Source organism: Malus domestica, chromosome 02 (genome assembly GCF_042453785.1).
Source record: "Malus domestica chromosome 02, GDT2T_hap1".
Lineage (NCBI taxonomy): Eukaryota > Viridiplantae > Streptophyta > Magnoliopsida > Rosales > Rosaceae > Malus > Malus domestica.
In genome coordinates, this window is record NC_091662.1 from 27,763,869 (window position 1) to 27,767,594 (window position 3,726).

General features: G+C 38.8%; 1 long non-coding RNA gene across 1 annotated transcript; it reads right to left on the reverse strand.

The window, feature by feature from the left end:
• Nucleotides 1-1,785: 1,785 nt before the first annotated feature.
• LOC139193809 (uncharacterized) lies at nt 1,786-2,876 on the reverse strand. Its single transcript, XR_011578300.1, has 2 exons — nt 2,752-2,876; nt 1,786-2,012 (listed from the first exon to the last, which is right to left on the reverse strand). It is a non-coding gene; the product is annotated as an uncharacterized lncRNA (long non-coding RNA).
• Between the last annotated feature and the right edge of the window lie 850 nt (nt 2,877-3,726).

A 3,726-nucleotide genomic window follows, 5' to 3' on the forward strand; every position in this document is an offset into this window, starting at 1 on the left:
GAAGGCGGTGGGAGATGAAATGTTAAGGCCGCGGGAGAGTAGTTGTGGGTTTTGAAGCTAAAGCCATGGCTGGGGATAGAAGGAGGTGTTTGTGTTTGGAATAGAGCCATTTTTTTTCTACAGGGCTCAAAGAGCAATCCGTTCTATGCTATTTGACTTGACTGTCATTTCCATTTCAAGCCTCCATTGCCGAAGTATCAGTCTTCGCCTTGCTCTCATCGCACTGGAGGAACAAGGTGCGATTGCAGGAGCTCCAGGATTCCGGCGCAGATGGCCGAGAGCTCGGTCTCCACCTTGGATCTGTACTGCTTGACGAGCACCACGTGCTCCTCGTTGGCGTCGGTTTGGCGTCGGAGAAAACATCTCCTCCCGCCATTGCTGGCTGTTGATGGCGGAGCAGTTTCATGCTCGTGGAAGCCCCTGGAGAGAAGTATTTGTAGCACCGCACAATTCCTTCCTCGGAAACCTTGGGAAGGTATGTCTGCAGTCGGTGGTGGAATGGGGTAGCTGGAGTCCCAGTTGGTGCAGGTGCAGGTGCAGTAGAAAATAATAATAAATGGGTGCAGCAGAAAATAATTTGAAAATAATAATAAATGAACCCATTAATTTGCAGGTGCAGGTGCAGGAGCAGCAGAAAATAATAATAAATGGGTGGTTTTTGTTTCTGTGAACACTTGGTTGTGCAGATCCACGGTGGTGAGATGAAAATTTGAGGAAAAGAACCGACATGGCTTTTCGTGTCGTTTCCCACAGACGGCGCCAAATGTTGATGCACAAAACCGGATGGTCTTGGTACAACGTAAATCCGACCGTGAATCTGCATGAAATGTAAATGACACAAGAGTTATCGTGGTTCACCCCAAGATTTGGGCTACGTCCACACTGATTGTATTGTATTTCTCTGTTGAAGAGGGAGAGAGAGAGCTTAGAGCTTAGGGGGTGTGAGGAAGCTTTGAGAGGGGGTGAGAGGCTTCAGAAATGGCCTCTGAGAGTGAGAGTGAGGCCTCCCTCCAATTGTGAGGGTGAGGGGTCCTTTTATAGAATAAGGACTCCTCACTTATTACATATCTGCCCCTTCCTTTATCCCATAATTACATTTAAGTCCCCTGAGTATTTGTACGAGATCTAAATACGAGGCCCTAAATATGGTATAAACACCATGTTTACTTTTTATCTTTCTTTTTGGAGAAAAGTTGGGCATGTGTTTCATTAATACAGCAATTTATATTTTCATTAATATAAAATACGAGGTATACTATTTCATCTTTGTTAATGACATAGTAGATACGTCTAATAAAAGATAAATCATTGTCTTATACTGTATTATGTGTACATAAAAAATCGCTCGCAAATTACAATATATTTAATATACTACTTAGCCAATTACGATACGTGGTTTGCTTTATTTCTTGTTAGTGCTTTTTTTTTTCTTTTTTTTTCTTTTTAAGAATTTGCCTTTACAAACTTTTCAAATCTTATAGTCGAACACAAAAACGTTATACTAAAAAGTTGAACTAATGTCTACACCTCTCGTAGGAGCTTCAATCAAAGAACAACCTCTTATAAAGTTGTAACACACCCTCGTGCTAGTTATAACAATTTCTTGTGGGATTACCTTTCGTGGGATTTACCGTCAACAACTTCATTTAACATTGACATCGTCCATTAAAACAGAAAATTAACAAACTATAGTGTGACATCGACCTTAACTATAGTACCACAGGATCACCCCTAGTGAATTTTACCAAAAACAACTACTCTTAACAATGGCATCGGCCTTCACAATTTCAACAACAGAAAATCAACATCTATGTAGGATTACCTTTCGTGGGATTTACCTACTCACATCACGGAATTACCCTTCGTGGGATTTACTGTTATCAACTTCTTCAAACTTCATCGTATAACCAGGCTTACTGTAGGTACATACGAACAACTGAGTTGGTTAGACTCAACATTATAGGCTGTGATCCTGTGGCACTCTTACAAATGAAGACTCTTACGAGACCTTGCTGCTTTGCAAAATGACACCAACCCACTGTTAGATACGAATAGACATTTGCGAAGGAAAAACTATTTCAAATTCAGGCAACCTTTTCCTACTGCTTCAAGACCTGTATCTGTTCCAAGAATCCATACCCATTTCTCCAAACATATCAATATGCAACTATACCTAAAACGTAACAAATTCGCTAACTTTCTAACTTCGACATTCTTCAATTATCAACTTCAATGAATACTATATACTCAAACATTCTTGGCATCGGCCATATCAATTATGAATTCATAAAACTCATAAACTTCAACAATTGACAACTCTTTGAACAAGCAACTTCAGAAATTTCTTCAACTACCAACATTTCTTGCAATCAGCCTTAATCATATACTCAAAACCCCGAAACAGATCATATATAATTCTCATCAACATTGTCGTACACAAGGCTCCCGCTTTACGCAGGGTCTGGGAGAGGTGAATGTCGGCTAGCCTTACCCCCATTTATGGAGAGGCTGCTCATAATTCTCACCAACACTGCATAAAATTTCATTGACCCAAAAACACAAACACCTTATGTGCAAAATTGAAGAAACAAGGAAATGTAACGACCTGATTCCAACAACGCCACCAGAAAAGATTATAGCAAGATCACCAATCCAAGAACAGCAACTAGACTCCAAGAACTTCAAGAACCATACCCAAATCCAATGCAAGTTTAGTGAAACATTATGGAAGGAAGAAGCAGAGAACCATACCAAAATCTGCATAGAGCCCCAGAGGGAAGAGAGTCAAATTCCACACCAAGCTGCACAATTTTTAAACTTTCCTCCACACCAGCTACCAACACACCAATTCAGAGTTCCACTAAGGGAGACAACGATCCGAATCACAACAAGCAATTAGATTATTAAGGTTAAGGCTTCGAGACGCTGCAGGCTCGCGATCTCCGTCGAGGTAGAGATGAGTATTCTTGTATCGGGTTAGAGGGGTGGTAATATGTTTGCTAGATGCCGTATGTGGAAAAGATGTGGTAATACTTTCAAGAACGGAAGAAACAATTTTGACAACCCAGATTGCGGAAGCCTAGATGAAAAATCAACCAAGAAATTACAGGACCATCGAGGATGCACTGAAGAAAATCTAATGAAAAACGATGAAAATGACGAAATTTAATGAAAAACGGAACCACCAGAATCCATGGCGTGAGCCTGGTGGCTCTGATACGATGTTAACTACATTGCAATGTCTGGGAATTGAAAAAAAAATCAAGAAGAAAAGATGATTACAGAAGGATGAACACATAGAGTTTTAGAGAGAGATAGAGAAATATGATTTGTATTAACTCACTAAATGAATATTACACACCTTTTTTTTATAAAAAAAATCCTAACTACTTTAACCAAATACTAACAAACTTAGTAACTGTATTACACTTGTACCCTTAATAAAAACAAAACACATAATTTTTTTTTCTTACTTCTTACTATTGCATCCACCATGCATTCTAATTTCTAATTAAAATTTTCACATCCCAACAAATTAAACATTGCAGCAAAGTAACAAAGTACAATCTAATTATATTGAATGTTGATTTGATTGTGAAATGAAACATAATTGTATGTAATGAGACAGCTAATAAAACAATGTGCCTACATATATGCCAGAAAATAATAAAATGAACATACGGATTTTGGTTTTGTTTTGTTAAAGTGGTTTCCAGATAGATCAAA